Below are 18,500 nucleotides of genomic sequence, written 5' to 3' on the forward strand. Positions count from 1 at the left end.
CCCCCCCTCCCCGACCTTCCTTCCATTCTGATGTTTTATTTCTGTAAATGAAAGCTACAGCTGGAATATTGTTTTACTACAAATCTCACACCAGCACTGTCGGTTGTGATATGACACCAGAGATTCTTATCTGTAGGCTGGGTTGGAATTATTAAACATTCTCACATTGTGCAAAGTGTTGAGGATGAACAGCAGTGCAGTGAGGTGCATCCAACACTTCTGTGCTTCCCACCTGATCCTTGAAATATAACCCCTTTAAAAGACTAATATTTGCTTTATATAGAAGTGACAATATTCAAGCACTAACATGTACTGGATATCTTTCTGAATTCTATGTTTCTCTAGGTTTATTTCAGAAGAGAAAATTTGGGGGAAGTGAGAAGAAGGAAAGAAGATCATTCAAATGAAAATAAGGAAAATTTATTATTTCTACCAAAAGTATCTGCAGTGCTTTCATGAGAGAAGAATTTCCAGTTAGCCCAAGTGAGTAGCTTTCTTGAGCTGACATAATATTTGTTCACTTTTTTAAAAAAGAACTACAAAGTGAAGCAAAAATTCATTTCTGAAGTTATTTTTTAATCTCACAAATATTTTTGTATTTTCAGTTTCTTAATTTTCATGTTCATTATTAAAATGAAAATGCTAACAGCACCATGTGTTCAAGACCAGCCTAACCACTTGAGTAATAAATCTGCACTGCTTTTATGGAAACGTCAGCATGAAGTGTAGAAAAGGACTGACAGTAAACTAGTGTTTGTGCTATAATTACACACAATTAAAATGCATGAACTAAAGTTAGCTCACTAGTCTAATTCTACTGAGTAACTGTATGCAACATCACATGAATCAGATCTTAAAAAACAAGAGGTCCACAGTAATGTGACTATCATGGACATAAAAGTCTGAAAAAACACCTACACACTCTACAAACTACTCACATAAATGAAATAGTTTATTTAATTATTTGCTATAGTAAGGTGGTTGAGAAAGACTCTATAGGGGCAAGTGAGATGTAGGAATCAGTCCAGATCTACCTCAGCTTTGCTTATAACTCTGCTAGTGAGTAGCTGTCTGAAAGAGAACTGTGAAGATTGAGTAAGAAGAGCCTGGTCCCAATCATGGTCTGTCTGGGATGTGTAATTTTATTGCTGCAAAAAGAAACAATGAAGCAAAAGTTTTCTCCAGTGTTTTCATCGTATTTTTCTGGGGTTTTCTTCTGATTTTTTTTCATTTTCTATTAATTTTTTTTTGCAAGACCTAGTAATAGAACTACAGAGATGACAAATCACAACCATATCTCTCCTTTTACACATATTCTGTTATTGCTACCTCATCCAAAATATATGAATTATAACACAGGGCCTTCAACCTGAATCAGCTAGGAATAAAAAGAAAATACGTCTAATACTATATCCAGTACGGGAAGGCTTCTATCAGAATTTGTTTCCTTCCACAGCCTTGGAAACTATAATAACTACATACACTTGTGCAAATATCACAGTTTGAAGTTTACATTCTGCGTTTCCTATGTCAGTCATGTAAAAAACCCAGTCACTGGTTAGTTTTGGGCATACCTTTTTTAAAAAATTATTTTGGAGTGCAGAGCAACCATGCACAAGTTTAAATCAGTGGGAAGAGAAGCACATTTGAAATAAAGTTTGGTGGACAGTAAAACTTGTAGCCAATGTTTTTCATTATGTAAATCTGAGCTTAGCAAACACAGATGTTTATTTCATGTGAAAACTTATTCCTCATTCAGTGTTTTCATCATTCCCTGAGCTTTACCATTCTGTATCACAAATCTCATTCTGATTAATGTTCCTGGAGCACTGGAAGGGTTCAATTTGTACTTCATACTAGTATCAATACTGCTATTTGAACATGCTTTTGTCAGCTTAATAGTTTTGTTTTCATAAACGGTGCCATTATACTACAGTTGGTCCTGCTGAATTTGTCCCTGTAAAATGGGAATACTTCAAGGATATTGAACAGTGAAGTAAAGCAAAGCTGCTAAAGGAAGTTTTCTCAATTAGGTCTTTTCTAACCTTAGGAAAAGTAACTTCTTAAAAACATTTTTAAAAAATTATTATTCAGTCAAGTTCTGTCTTCTAATTTGACTTCAGAAATACATCTTTCAAAGAGGTATTTATTTTATGTACTTAGTAATGTATATAAAAGTGCTATCAAAGACAACAAAAGGAATATATATGGTAAGTTAGTCTTTTGATATTGTCACAAATCCATGCCTGTTGTTCTATTGCAAACATTTGAGAATGTTTCAAGAAAAATGGTTGAAACTTAAAAATTAAAGGTTCTTCAATATTGCATGTGGCTGCAACATCTAATTAACATTTTAAAGGCTACAGTTTAATTTAAATGAATGGCAGGCCTTTGACTGCACAAGACAGCTCATGAACATGATTACAACAAAGTAATTTCCCTTTGTCAGATACAGACTTTCAGTAATAGTGTTCTCTTAGCTTAATAAAGTTAAGCACCACTTACAATCGGCACTTCATTTTGCTTCTTTCTATTATATAGAATGGTGGTTGTTCAGTTCTTATAGCAGCCATCTGCGTAGGTGTTCATTTGTACTCTCCTGCTGTGTGGGTACTCTGTCTAATTCCCAAGCTTCTAGCTTCATAATAGTTTCACAAAATGCTGTTTGAATTTTTATAAGCTAGTTTTCATTATCATCAGTTGAATGTTCCAAAGCTTTATACTGCCCAATATGGTTCTATTTTGACTCATGTTTGTATGCATTGATATTGTCTCTGTGCTGTAATATTAGTGTTACAATACCTACTGGAAAAACTTGTATAAGTAAGTTGAAATTTATAACGTTATAATTTATCCTATAAACTTCCCTTTCCCCCTAAATTAAATAAAATTATAGATATATTTCAAAATCATGATATAGCTTTCATGTAGAAGTTTGATTCCTTTTCTATGTAGCTGCAAAATTTGTGCAGGTTAAAGATATCCTGACGGGTAATGTGTAATCTAATAAATAGGAACATTCTGATACTGGTTTGTCACTATCTAAGACCCCTTGTTGCTGTTAGTTCTTGCAGTTCTGCTTCAGGCAAAAGGGAAGGATGTGATGGAATGGTATTCTGTCATTTTTTTCCATATTATTTTGCCCTCCTCTCTCAAGTGAATTCAGTCATTATTACCCCTTTGCTTAGAGCCTGTTAGAGCATTCCACAATAGAAGGTCCCCCTTGTGTTCCTCAAACATGTCTTGTGTTCCCTTGGAGAGGCATATTTGGAAGAGCAATTAAGCATTGTTTTTTGCAGAAGAAAGCAAGACATCTACTAGTATTCTGTACTTACATGAAGGCCTCCTTCTTATGATCCCACAGTGCTTTAGAAGTACTCATTAAATTTATAGCACTAACTGAACCATGTACTTTCCACATGTACATTATAGTTATGGTGTGAATGATTAAAGAGTCTCGCAAATGAAAAATGAAAATCACTTGTTATGTGAATTTTATTTTTTTTGTCAAAAAAGTGGCAGAAATGCAGTACAGCTATCATAGTTTGTAATATTTCTCTTGTAGTCTAAAATCCATAGGCATTTGGAAGAAGAAATCATATTTTGCTTTAGTTATTTACTGTTGAGAGAATAGTTGTTTCAAAGTTGTTTATTTTTCAGTATAGCCTTTTAAAACATCTACTTGAACTAGACATAAAACAAAGACAAATCTTCTGATTAAATCACTGTTTTCCTCAGTGACTATAGATTAGCTGTAGCCATCGATCTAATTTAGCTTTTCCATAATGGAGTGATCAAAAAATAAGTCATCCCTAAACTGGCTTGCAAAATACATTATTACATATTTTTTATTTTGAAATTTTTATCATTTAACTGTTTGATTAAATATTAATCAAGTTTTTATATTCTAAAGCTTTGAAACAAAAAAACACCATTTAGCATGAAATAGTTTTTTAAAATAAAATTGCAAAGAATTATGCAATAAGCTCCCAAGTACTTGTCAGAAATGTTTTGAAACAACAACCTAAATTCTTGAATGTCTTGTCATCTGCCTATCATATCTTAGACAAACTTTTTCTGTTTTGCAGTACAAGGAATTTTTGCTTTCTGTAGATTCACAATATCATTCCTAAAACTGAAGACAGTACTGCTAGGAAAAAATCCCTTTGTCAGATGTGAAGAATAAATAGGACTGCAAAATCTTTTGGAGTTTAGGTATGAGCTGAAGTCATGATTGTTGCAATTTAGCTGAGAAATTTAGCTGAGAAAACAATCACTGTGTACTGTCCATCTGAAAAACTAATGGAAACAGAAGAAATAGAGTTGTCTGGATGACAATGGGAACAATACTCCTTTATATCTGCTTACTAGCTCCCAAGTGTTATTGTTTCACTCGATGACCATCCCTTAAATTCTGAGCAGGAATTCCTATGTCTTGATGCTTCATATGCATTACTCTTAGAAAATGGTGTTTAACTTTTTTTTACATTTTCAGAACATAAAAGTTGCTTTGCCTTAAAATCCATTCTAGAAATATCACTGCATCCAAAACTTCACTTTCTGTTCTTCATTTCAACATCTGAACATTGGGAAATTCTCAAGTTTGTATTTGGCGATAGGTGCCATGTAGTTTATTCTGAGCTAAGATGTTTTGTTAAGATTGGATCGTCAATGATCAGTTTTTTTATAAAGTACAAAGAATTGTGAGTATTTCCATAAACTGGCCTGAAAGTGTGAGATTATTTTTTTTTTTCTCTTATTCTGGATTCAATACGTGCTCACTAATCTAAAAAGCCCTGCATGAACCTGAACCTAATTAATTCAATGATCTGCAAAGTCCATGAGTCTTGTCATGGCAACAGCAACAGAGATGCTTCTTAAATTTACATCCTCTAGAGTGCACTTAATACAATTGGAGCAGTCACAGAGAAGAAGACTTAGTTACAGAATTTGTTTCTACCAGTAATCGAATTGAGTATGATTTTTTCCATTTGCAGACACCTGCGGTCATAAAAAGAGTATTTTCTTATTGACAATTTGTCCTGAAATGTGTACAAAACCATCATACAAATAAGAAGAGCTCAAGGGGGTGGAACTGTTTTTCTACTGCTTTTGCAATTGGGGTTTTATACAATGAAGTCTATGTAAAGAGCTCCATTTAAAAAATACATGTAGAAATATATATTGCAACAATCTGAGTGTGGTGAAACAAAGTAAAAAAATTGAGGGATTTTTGTGAGTCATTTTATAATTAAATTGTGGGGTTTTTTTTTCAGTCCTTCTAATTAATTCTTAAGCTTTAGTTTATAATAAGAAAGAAAGTTATGGGTTTTATTTATTTTTTTCAACATTAGCTGGAAAGATCTAGGACTGCATCCAAATTTTTAAAGTACCAATGAACGAAATATACTTTTTAATCTTAGAAACTACTCACAAAAAGTGCAGATGGCACCACCAATAAATGACTGTCATGGACCAAGATCTTTCCTATGCAAATGACTAATGCATCACTACAATTTTGTCAGAGTAACAGAAAGAGGCTGCCAAAAAAAATAATAATATCATAATCAGTGAGTGTTCCTGATTGTTCACTGTTTGTAGCACATATGGATCCTCTGAAATACAGAACACCTACGTAAAAGAAATACTCAAATCATTATGCATCATGAACTTTTGCATGTGTTTAGAATGTTTTAAGGAAACTATTTGGTCTACAATAAACAGACACATTTTCCTAGTATCATTACAGCAATAGCTGTGTTAAAAAAAGAAACAACAAGAAAACCCCAAAAATAAACAACACTTTAGAATCTATGCTTTAATTTACAAAGCAATATTCAGGACACAGTTTGAAATTGAGTTGTCTCAAGCCTTTCTCATAGGCTCCTTGGTGTGAAAAGTAGATATGTAATAAACATTCGAGGAACAGAAAGGGAGAGGAGATAACTCTTCTACTTATAAAACCTTTTATTATATTGATTATGGAACACAGCTGTCTTCTAACAGTCTGATGTTCAGTGTGAGAGATCATTAGACCTGGATGACTATACAGTAACTAAAAATATATCATTTTGCATAAACCCCAAATGTTTTTCAGAAACTTACAAGGCATCATAAACTGCATGTAGAGCTAACCAATTCAAGGGGAAATAAATGCATGGAATTTATGAAAGATGACTGAAATAAAATAAGAAAGAAGATCTACTTTTATTGAAAACCATTGAAAAATTTGGAAAAAGCAAGGAAAAATTCTTGATCAATCCTTTCAAATGGAAATAAATGCTTAAATCAATTCTTTCTTTTGGTCCCTCTAACATGATTAGAAGAGCTTGACACTGTTTCCCTCAAAGTGGCATGGTTTCAACATAGATGGGTTTGACTGGAGAATGAACTCTGAGGCTCTCAACATTAAAACTCTTTCACAAAGATTATACTGCAGAATTTAGAAAAAAAAAAAAAAAAAGCAGATGTTTGCTTTTTCAGAAGCTGCAAAGCTGCAAGGATATAGAACTTAGGAGGAAAATCGGGAGACTTCACATGCTTCAAGAGCTCAGATAAATGTAGTGTACATTAGACCTCCTCTGTAACAAAGGCCATTTTCCTGGTAATCATGTTACAGTTTGAGGCAGCTGAAGATATCTGTCATTCAAGATTTTTCGGTAAGGAAGAACTCCAAGATGGAAGAGATTTTATTGCCAGATTAGACCCCCACATTAATTTCATCTGAAGTAACCCATCTGGACTACAGCATACTCTTTGAAAAGTTCTCCTATTTTTATTTAAAGATTTGAAATTAAAAATAAGTTCTTTGTTACAGTTGTGTTGTCATGTTCAATGTGGAATTTCTGTCTTGTCTGGATATGTCTAGTTCTTTGTTCTTCATTCACTGAATCATGTTGGATTTTGTTTTCTTGGAATAACAAATAATCTTTTTTTTTTTTTTTTTTTTTTCATTTTCCATACTCCTATCTTCTCAACAAGTCCCATTTAAATCTGCTTTTAGATAAATAAACCAGATATAGCAGCTCACATCCAGATAGAGAATGCTTCTGTATCTCAACCTGTTCTGATGTGTGAATCTTATCCTTCAATAAATTTATAAAATAAATTTATTGCAAATATTGTTCCGCTCATATCTTTATTATTGCCATGTAATGAAATGGTCTTCCTATTCATTTCACCTGATGTTGCTCAGTTTAAAGGTATGTGTTTATTCTGAGCTGGTCAGTGTTCCCTCTGTAATTAAAGAAGGAAAATCAATTCTACAATGTCAGTCATCCTATTTTAAGAAGGATAACTCACCCTCTGGAATATTTGTCTCTGTCTCTTAACTATAAAGGGAGTCCAGACTGCTGGTTAGATTAGATTTCTACATTTCAGGCAGCTATAATAGGTTAAAAGATTTCCAAGTATATGGTGAGCTGCTTTCATTCCTTCACATTTCTTGATTTAATTAAATTAAGTAAATCCTATAGACAAAACAGATTGAAAAAATCGTTCTTTTAAAACAATCTGAAGGTTGAGGCCTGTAGACAACATTAAAATGCAAAGAATTATTACTGTTTATACATTTTGACTATTTAAATGTTGACATCCCATTTTTGCAACATCTAGTGCAACAGAACTCTGTCTTTTGGCACTTCCAAGTTCTCTGTAATGAAAATAAAAATCGCATAAAGGAGGTTTCTTCACAGGCTTAAAGAGGTTTAAGTACCTGCATCAACAGTGCTGTCATGTGACCTGATCACCCAGATTTGTTACTGGTGTTCCTCTTTACATACAAGTGTCTGTTTGTGTTTCTTTCTTTCTACAATAAAAATTGCTGGGGTGTTTGAATATCAACTTTTTACAGTGCATGAACAAAATGACTGCCTAAGTAAGTTATTCTCTGGCCATATACACTGATCTGCACTTAAGCACTTGCATTAGCCATTTCCTTTTTCAATAGATTTCAGTGGTAGATCTGCATCTGTACATAGTTAGCTGATACATATAAATATAAACTTTTTTTTTTTTTTTTTTTTCTTTTTTGTGGAATAGCTTTTGGTGTTTGTGAAATAAAATGAGAAAAACAAGTTTTGCTTTTCAAATCCTGGCAACCAGGTTCAATTGTCCCAAGTTCACAAGTTATCAAGGGTGAGATCAGAATGAATCTACAGGTATTCATGGCCTTATGACAGATCAAAAAAAGTTTTTCTTAAAAAAAAATAAAAACAAAACTTTCCAAACATAATCAGTGCTGAATACTTTAATTTCTTAAAAAATTAATCTGGAAAAATTCCCAGATCATACATCTGTCATGCTAATTTACAGAGGCTGGAGTCTAACTGAGGAGCACTAAAGAGGATCTTTCTTTCTCTCTCCTTCCCCTGTTTAGCATGAGTACTTCCCCCCACCTCAAATGTTTCCTGGCTACCTGGCAAGTTTAAGCATGAACACCTGTATTCTAGCTAGAATTTGTTGTATGCTGGTAGTTGCCATTGTCAGTCCATCTGTCCAACATTTTCCTTATGCATTGTCTTAACCCTACACTGTCCGGCAGCATTGGTAGTTGGAGTCTGTGACAGAGAAGGAACAGGAGAAAACATATTTAATCCCCTCCACCACCTTGGTTATTCCTCTTAAGTAGCTGCTATAGATTAGTTTTTTTCTTCTGTTAAAATGCAGCTGAAGTTCTGTAAATGACATCATCCTTGGCCATCTTGAAATCACCAAGGTTTAGCTCTGATCTCTTTTTCACCAGTCTTTGCCAAATGCCAGCTATACTTACTTGGTTGCCTCCAGGCTCTGTGGCCAGAATCATGTACATACTTACAGACATATTTAGATCCTACTAGTTCACAGAAGCTGCTGAAGTTATTTTTAGTTTTTTTCATCAATGTCCAATCTGATCGGTGACAATTTAGTGTAAAAAGACCTATTAATTTTTCAGTTTGCAGATTTTTTTTTGTTTTAAACACGTTTTTCTTTAGAAAAGCTGTGGTAGTTATTGAGATAGATGTGGTTAGTGCCATGATGCTACAGAAATGTTCTAACTTCTCCTACAAAATATACCAATGTTCCATCTTAACACCAAATTAATTGAATTGCATTGACTGACACTTAAATTGGATTTTTCTGTAATTTTCTTGTCAGTCTAGTTCAGCAGACACAGAAGTATCTAAAATGAGGATGTGTGAGAAGTTTAGAGATTTAATAGTCAATTTAATCTTCTGATTTTAGTCATTCATAATCCAGTTCTTAAGAAGGCTTAAACTGCTCAGAACAATTCTTCTTTTTCTTTTATTATTACAATTTCTTATAATATTATGATAACACAAGTTGCAAAACTAATGTGAGCCAAAGAGCTTTACTTCTAAAAGAATGAATTGTGTTAGAGCTTCAGATCTGACTGACTCGGTAGACTTTGTAGCATTGTCTGGGTAATGCTAGAACAGAAGGACCTTTTTTTTTTTTTTCTCAATTTAATTAATTTGCTTAGAAAACTACACTTTCTTTTTGTAAAGCACCTTTGGGCAAATCTGGAGACATTCCCAGTTCTGATGTCTCTAGTTCAAGAGCTGCAGCTTTAAAGGGGACAAGTTGGCCTTTGCAGAATGGTTTGAGAAAATAAAACTATTTTTTAGTGTCTATGCTTCCTATATAAGCAATATGTATATATCTATAAATACATATCTAAACCCCACACACTGCATGCTGCCAACAGTCACTATGAATGAAATGCAGTGAGAACAAGCAAAGAAAGCCTGGTTGCTGTCTTATGGTTAACCACTTTGCTGCACTATTTTTTGTTAAATTCACAGACACACACTTTCCCTTTCATGATGAATTCCTTTTAGTGGCACATATTAAAATAAACCAGATATTTAATTCCAAAGCTGTATTCCTGACTTCCCCATTCAAATGCTATGTAGTAAAGGAATTTGTTTTTCAGGAATGCTGCAATTCTGACCATAAATTTACTTTGTACATGCAGCTCCATTTTATACATTGGAGCCTATACCATATTTAATAAAATCAATGCACTTGTTACTTCTTATGCATCAGTTCTGAGATATTTAAACCAGGGGAACACAAATCTTAGTAGTTTTACAGTTTCATCAAGAGGTCGTGGGCCACACTGCAGACGTGGAGCACCTGAGCTTACCTGCACTGCCATTTCAGTATGTCTAAATAAAAATAAAATAAATAAAAGCTAACATCAGTGAGAGAATTTCCATTTGTATCCAAAGATTTTTGAGTGAGTTGCTAGATAGAAAGCTATTTTAGATGCCATTTCAACATGGTCAACACTTTTGTTTGCCTTTTATTTACTAAGAATTTCTACCTATGAAATAAGTATATTGAAGATTTTGGGATATACTTTAGCAACTCTAAAAATGTTGGAAAAATCCTAGGACCAACAGTCTGCCAGCATGAAAAACCATACACCAAACACCGCCATTACCATTGTAATGTTGCTTTGTAGGTATCTTAATAGAATATGTACCACAGAAAAAAGCATATATAAATAATAATACAAAAGGGTCATGTTTTCATTACCACTAGAATGAGTGAACTGATGTCTGTAGTGTTCTGCTTTGTATGTAACTTTACTTGGCAACATAGGCAATATTTATAGTAAAGTCTATCACCGCTTATTAATGTTATACATTAGAGAATTTTGTTACTCTAAAAATAATACATTAAAATATGCTGAAGCATTTTCAAATAAAGCAAGAAGAAAATGTCTAATAATATATTAATTATATTTCATTGTTCAAATGGTAGAACTCAATGAAACATTTAATAAAACAATGTAAATATATTTAATCGATCTTAATTGTAAGTATTTATAAAGCCTGGATGAAGCCTCAGGGAAACAATTTCCCAATTTGTTTATTTAAAAGTTGCTAAAAAATAATTCTAAACCACCACTTTAAAGTAATTTATATAGAAGCAGATTTGTAATATTTATATTTTTACATTCCTGATTATGAAATAGATTTTTGGGTGGAATTTCTGGTTTATGCATTTTAAAAATGTTTGGGGATACTATGCTGCTTGCCTTCTAAATGTATAGTAGAAAAATAGTTTTCCCCAATATTATTTAGATTTCCAGTATTGAACTAACACATTAATTTTCCTTGAAATGAAAACACTAAGCAAAGTAATTGTATAGACTAATAATTTACTCAGACGAGGATATTCAAAACAGCTGAATATATTTCTGCATAATCAGCTGTGGAATTTGAATGTAGAATAGTTATACGCAAGCAGTGAATTTTCATAGAAAAAATGTTAGGGTTTAATTCTGAGATGTCTTCTAAACAAAAGCTGAAAAAAAATCTATTTCAAGGAGTTATTCCCTTCATTTTTTCATTAGAGAATTGACATTTTTTCTGACAGTAGCTGTACACAAAATAGCTAATGGGTATTTCCACTGGACAACAACTGTAAATTTCAGAAATGCAAACCAAACAAGGTTCATAAGCACTGCAGATTACAAGGCAGGCCAAATTTATTCCGTCCATCACTTTCAGTTGGAGGTTTGATTTGTGTTCTCTATGGAATCTACTCAGGCTTGACAGGAAATAACAAGCCTTATAGTCCAACAGGATTTTCTTTTTCTTTTACAAGCTTCCTAAAGCTCCATTTCTACACAAGGCCATTCAGGTCATTAGTGAAGATAAAAGTTTAGTTGTTGATGAAAGGATGCAGGTTCCTGCAACTGGAGTAGAGGTAGAAAAAACCAGAAGAATTACTAACTGCTTCAGAGTATGTGCTTAGATAGACTGATATATTACAGGTTATATGCAAACATCTTTGATTTTTAAAAGCCATCATTTAGTACTACCCTAGAGAATAGCTACTTGTAACTATTATTAGAAAGTTTAATGTTATTTCTTCACATTTTCAAGTCTGTCCATTTTTTTCTCCTGATTGAAAAGTCAGCATTGTAAATTCTACATTTTCTACACATGCAGTATGCATACCAATAGAAATGAAAGATACTATTCCTAAGAAACAGAGTTTCCCAGGATTTATGGATTCCTACAAAGATGCAAATCTTCATAGGGAAATAGGACCTTAGTAAACAATGTTGCCAATAAAGTGAAGGTTGCAATAGAATTCAACTTATTTTTCTGTGGCTATATGTTCTTTTCAGAGATGACAGTAGGGGAAAAAAAAAAAAAAAAAAAAAGTAGAAACTTGTATTACAAAATAAGCAGAACTGACAGAGAACACAGGCAAGATTTCACTTTCTTTTTGTTTATTCTTTTGCCACTATTTTAGTTTAACCAGTCTATTAGAACTAGTCTTTTACTAGTGCACCCTATAACCAGACAAATACTATTTTAATTTAGTAAATAATTGTTAATTTTAAAAGTCTTAAAAGGCTTTATAAATCCCTCTCTACTTCACAAGAGCATCTCTGAGGATCAGAGATCAAACACAAATATGTTTGAATTAATAATTAAAAATAACCTTTAATCTTCTTTGTTGTTCTCATAGTGTTTTTCACCAAGCTAAGTCTGGCTTGCACTTATTAGTTGATAAACTTTATTCTTTATAGGTTCTTCATAATTTGTAACACAACCAGGATGTGGTATTATAACTTGGATATGATATTTCTTATTGCTAAATGAGAAGATACACAATTTCATTGTGTAAATTAAAGACAGCCTTACATATATTCTCTTAGAAAAGCAATTAGTTGTATTACTATCTTTTAGTCTGGATTTCAGTGAAGTTCATTTTGCAGAGAGAAATTAGAAAATGTTAAATGCAAAAATTAGGAAGTTAAAATGTTTTGCTTATGCAAAACTGTTGGCTGTGTTGGATAAATAGGAAAGTTATTCAATAAAACATCATTTGTATGTAAACAATCAGCCTCCTAGTGAAAGCAAAGTAAGAAAAGTGGTCACCATCGTGTCCCCTGGCTTCCATAGACTGTTGCTTACTTCTTGCCTTGAGACCTTTCTAAACTGGTTTATTTAACGAAATAATAATTATTCATGGTTGGTGGAATTAATTGATTGTTTTTTCTTTAAATATTTTAGTATAAGATCTCAGCCTTTCACAAGAATTTCTTTACCTCCCAGTTTCTCTTTTTGAGTGAATTAGAGATTGAAGGAAACTGTACTGCATAATTTCCCTTTGTTATTGTAGAAGAAGCTGGCTTGTTACTTCAATGAGTGTCCTGGACAATGAGCTATAGATTTAGGTGTCTATTCAGTTTTGCCTCCGTCCAAATGTGTGTCTTTTTAAAAAATGTTGGCAGCTAATTTATACCTAATTGAAAAATATTGTTTAAACTATTTTCATTAAAAAATTGGGATCTTATGGTATAGATTTTGTGACTGCAAATAAGAAATGATAGAGCAGTAATGTGAAAGTTGTTTGTGCCAGGTCTGGTTCTACAAAGAGGGTTCACGTGCTTATGTCAGACTATCAATTGTTTCTATGCTATTTGAATGCTGTGCAAAAATTAGTTTATATTCAAAGTTCTTAGCCATGTGCTGAGCTGCATCTTTCTCTGAGACACTGAATGTCTTTTAAACCATAATGACATTTTAGAAAGCTGAGATATTGCAGCTCTCAAAAGGATTAAAATAAAGCTTTTGTTTTGGTCAAGAACCTAAGCGTAGACACTGTGTGCAGAATGGAATGTCTCTTCTTTTGTACTTAGCTCTGTTTTCCTAGTAGTGAATGCATGTACATTTAGAGATCAATGTGTTATGAAACCTGTACCAATTACGTGTCCAATATGTTCCAGCAATTTGCCAGTAACATTTTTATGGGTATTGAGGATGGAAACTAATGAGAAATATTAAGAGTTATAGATTTAAATGCAGCACTTTGCTTTGCTGGTGGTTAGTGAATACTCTTCAGCATTTGGTTTCAGCTGATTTTTGATCTAGAGAACACCTAAATGATCTCGCTTTTATTATAAAATTAGTAACAGTTGAATATACTCAACCTCATTAAACCAATTTTTTAATGTGAAATATTATTAATATCAAACAAGACCAGCCAACGCTTATGAATTTAATTACCAAACGAGTGTCCCTAGCTAGCCTAAAAATATCTCAAAGAGCATTTCCAAGAGTTAAATCTTCTTCCCATGATGCAGAACCTTATGAATGCTGTATCGTTTTTTCATGGTTTTATTTATTTGATCAAAGTTGTCCATCCACCCTTCTGATTTCTATTGTTATCTACACAGGTATTTTTACATGTTTTTTCATTTCTGGGATCTCTGCACAGAATCTGCAGCAACGCTAATTAGGTGCATGAAGACTACTGTCATTTTCCAAAGTAGGCTAGCATAGATCAGGGATATGTGCTCAGAAAATGTCTTCTGTCCTTATCATACTACAGACCAGGTATTTTCTCATCTTTATGGACACTCGACTGAGCTATCTAACTTCTAATGGTGACAATCACTTAATCTGAGTTTCTTAGGTAACTTTAAGGCCCGAAATTGTGTGCCCAGACTCATCTCATCTAACATGAGGTTTCATGATGTAGGCAAGACATAACCATGACTATCTAATGCTAAAGGGAGAGAGAAACACTTCCAAGTTGGTCAGCTCACTGAAAACTGCCTTGCTATAACTGCAAGACCGCAGTCACAACGTTCAACCAGGCAAATTCAGACTCAAGACCAAGCACCTATTCTAAATCATTAGAATCAGAAACTACTGGAACAGTTTGTTCAACATAGCAGTGTTTTTGCAGCACAGCAGATTATTTGGAGCATTTTCATGAACATGTTTGGAAGTTTTTCTAAGAGATAGAATTTTATTTCAACTGTATTGATTCAGAGAAGTAAGCTAATATCTATGTTAAAATTCAGAGAAGAGGACCATAGTGGTCACTTTTGGCCTCACACTTCCCTCTAAAAAGATCAAATTAGTCTGACATTATTTATCTCTCCACCAAATTTTGTTTCACCTGGAAATTTTATCAGGGTGATATATTACTTAAATATCCTTGATGAAAAGTTTTAGGACTTTTTCCCATTCCCAGGGAAGCAAACCAGAAATGCCCCATTTGACAATTATTTTCCATTGATGTCCATTTTTTGAATCTGTCAGTCGGCCTGTTCATTAATGTCTAACCAAATCTGGAGTCTGTTAGGTTTATACAATTACTTATAAAAATGAAACTTGTAATCTTATAAAAAAATGAAATTACTTCTATCTAAAAAGACATATTTTCTGTAGACTCACGCTAGAGTCATGGAATTATTATATCTTAATCAACTGACAACTGAATTTGATAGTTTTTTCACAAGCTTTCTTCATATGAAAATGTTAGTGGTCTGTTATATTCTTGGTTGCCTCATTTCTCTGTTTTGCCACACTGTTGTCATATTCCTACACTTCCTGAATTTCTGTTCAGTGGAAAGTAAGCTTTACTAAGAGGATATGTGCTCAGATAATGGAAATCATTTGTATATACTGAAAAACAAATACTATCCCTTGACAGTTTTTGCTTGTATGAATTTCTAGCCCAGCAGAATTAATTTCTGCTTTATGAAAAAAAATGTGTCAGCTAGTTTCTTTCCAGGACATTAGAAATATGAATGTAAATCCTTTCTGCAGTTTTATTATTTTAATCAGCAATATCTGGTAATATGCTTGCAGCATTATTATGGTTTATTTTCTTCATAGTATTCTTTTAATCCTCATATATAAGAAGCCATGCTGTGCATGCAGTCTTCCGTGATGTCTTTAGCTCCTTCCATATTTTATTTGATTTTATTATTTTTTCACTTATAATTTACATTAATTGCATTTAATTCCATTTCTTTTCCATTTACTTTCTTAATTAGCCAAAGTTACTTTCATTCTTCCAATTTACTTTAATACGTTTCTATCTTAACTTCTCAGTCTCCCTCATAATTCATCCCAGCTCTGTAGAGTAAGCCTGAATACATATATATGTTGTTAATTGAGATTGTTATCTGTGGATGGTGCCTAATATAAAGTGACATATTTAGAGACCTTTTCCTAATCTATCTGGACATCTGTGATTACAACATTCCAGTCATGTAGACTTCCCACCAGCTCTTCATAATCCAAATTTAACCAAATTCACTTTCTTTAGTGTCACTCAGATTCACAACGTAAGAAAGTTTTATGAATATGTTTGGTGGAAAATAACTTGTAATCCTCTCCCAGAAAAAAAGTCATAGTCCTATAAAAGGGGAGTCAGTCCTTTCATGTATAATTTGGTGTGAGATAGTCCAGAAGCTTCTAGAGAAGAGACAAATCATTAGCAAGCATCCCATTTGCAGTCTCGTTTTGAAAATCATTAAATATTGTAGCTGTCCATGCAGCTGTGCAAGTACAAAGAAAGCTGTGATGACCACAGATCTTTCATGTAGGTTTTGCGCTATTTTTCTGAGCTGAAATTTTGGAATAGTCAATGCTACTGACAGTAATCAGCAAAATAAAGGAGTCTACTACTTTATGTTAAAAATGTCATTGTTCATTCAATAGCAAGAAGCACCTCAATTAACAGTGAAAACTCTTAATTACAGAATCACAGAATAGTCATAGTTGGAAAGGACCTCTGAGATGACTGAGTCCAACCACCAGCACAAAAAAACACTCAACAAAACCAAAAATAACCAAATCAAACAACAACAAACAAACAAGCAAGCAAACCCCCAAATAAACAAATAAAAAAACCTTCACATAACACACCACCCCAAAAAAAACCTCTAATGCAACAAAACCTCAAACAAACACGAACACCACACACACTCCACCAAGCAACACCCACAAAAAAATCCCCTACAATCTGGGCCACATCTACACATTTGTTTAATACCTCCAAGGATGGCAATTCCACCACCTCCCTGTGCAGGCTGTTCCAGTGCCCGACAGCTCTTTCAGTAAAAATATTCTTCCTAATGCCCAATCTAAACCTTCCCTGCTGCAACTTCAGACCATTTCCTCTGGTCCCATCATAATTTGCTTGGGAGAAGAGGCGAACACCCACCTCCCTTCAACCTCCTTTCAGGTGGTTGTAGAAGAGAATGAGGTCTCCTCTCAGGCTCCTCCTCTCCAAACTAAACTTACTTAGTTCCCTCAGCCACCCCTTGTATGACTTGACCCTTCACCAGCTTGTTAGCTCTCCTCTGGACCTGCTCCAGTACCTCAATTTCCTTCCTGTAGTGAGGGGCCCAGAACTGAGCACAGTATTCGAGTTGTGGACTCACCAGTGCCGGGTACAGGGGCATGATTACTTCCCAACTCCTGCTGGCCATGTTATTCCTTATGCAGGCCAGGATACTGTTGGCCTTCTTGGCCACCTGGGCACACTGCTAACTCATGTCAAGCTGGCTATCCCTCAGCATCCTCAGGCTCTTTTCTGCTGGAAAGCTCTCCAGCCTGTAGCATTGCCTGCGGTTGTTGTGACCAAATTGCAGGACCCGGCACTTGGCTTTATTGAACCTCATACAATTGGCCTTGGCCCAATTGATCCAGCCGGTCCAGGTCCCTCTGTAGAGCCTTCCTACCCTCAAGCGGATCAACCCTCCCACCCAATTTGGTGTAGTCTGCAAACTTACTGAGGGTGCACTCAATCGTCTCATCCAGATCACTGATAAAGATGTTGAACAAGACTGGACCCAAAACTCAGCCCTGTGGGACACCACTGGTGACCAGCCAAGAACTAGATTTGACCCCATTTACCACAACTCCCTGGACCTGGCCATCCAGCCAGTTTTCTACCCAGTGAAGAGTACACTTGTCCATGCCATGATTTGCCAGTATTTCCAGGAGAAGCTGTGGGAGATGGCGTCAAAGGCCTTAATGAAGTCCAGGTAGACAACATCCACAGCCTTCCCCTCATCCAAAAAGTGGGTCATATGGTCACAAAAAGAGATCAGGTTGGTCAAGCAAGACCTCCCTTTCATAAACCTATGCTGGTTGGCCCTGATCCCCTGGTTGCTCTGCACCTGCCAAGAGAACTCACCCAAGATGAGCCTCTCCATAATCTTAACTTTTTCTACGGGAAGTTTAGCTATCTAGGTGATTTACATAGAAAATAAAGACAATTTATTGTGTTAAGTTTGGTAATTTTCTTCTGTCATCATAGGCTTGAAATTACTGTAGTGAAGTGTAATTCCCCAGTTTTAGATTGGGACATCTAGGGTTTTAATGTGATCTGGTCGGGTATTTTGCACTTGCTGGTAAAAAAAAAATAAAAATAATTGTAGTTAATACTTGTGTGTTTCCCTCTTCTTTTGTTAATTGAGCTGAGTACCCCTCTAACATGACTTAGTATGCACATAATTGCTTTGAAATAAATGAGACCATATTACTCTATGGTAACAACAGTGGGTCTGATTTTTCATTGCTTTCACCTCAAACAGTCCACTAGATAAAGATGAAGTGTGTACAAAATGTAACAAATAAAAACAGTAGCATTTTGTATACACGCTATACAGATATAATAACTCCACAAGCAGCAAGGCAGGAAATAATCAGACTTGTTCA

This window comes from Chaetura pelagica, unplaced genomic scaffold (genome assembly GCF_000747805.2).
Source record: "Chaetura pelagica isolate M959 unplaced genomic scaffold, ChaPel_1.0 scaffold70, whole genome shotgun sequence".
NCBI lineage: Eukaryota > Metazoa > Chordata > Aves > Apodiformes > Apodidae > Chaetura > Chaetura pelagica.